We start from the raw sequence: 452 nt of genomic DNA, 5'->3' as shown, positions 1-452 counted from the left end.
TTTAATTTTAGTATAAAACTTTTTGTATAGAAAAAAGATAAAAGAAAAGAAAGCAAAATCATTATTTTTTCAAAAAAAAATTTATGCTTCAGAAATGTCATTTCGCCAAAAACCCATATGCAATTTTAATAAATGGATTCACAAAGAAAGCAGAATCCATCCCTTGATTTTTTTTGATGGCATGGTCCAGACGTTGATATTTCTGCTATGTGTATGTCAAACTCTTAATCAATATTTTCTTTTAAAATGCTGCCAGTTCTATTTCATCAATTTTTTTGACATTTGTAGATTCCAACAAAAATAAAAATATTACATGCTAAAAAAACAATTATTTTTCTGCGTTGGATTTGAGAGCGTTTTTTTTATATTTGTGTTTGCCAGAGTAAAATTTTGCCGAGTCTATATAATACAAAATATACACATTTACATGTTTGTTGAATGCCGATTGCCGA

This window comes from Condylostylus longicornis, unplaced genomic scaffold, assembly GCF_029603195.1.
Source record: "Condylostylus longicornis isolate FDR11 unplaced genomic scaffold, ASM2960319v2 ptg000116l, whole genome shotgun sequence".
NCBI classification, from domain to species: Eukaryota; Metazoa; Arthropoda; class Insecta; order Diptera; family Dolichopodidae; genus Condylostylus; species Condylostylus longicornis.
Note: the sequence above shows the minus strand (reverse complement) of the source record.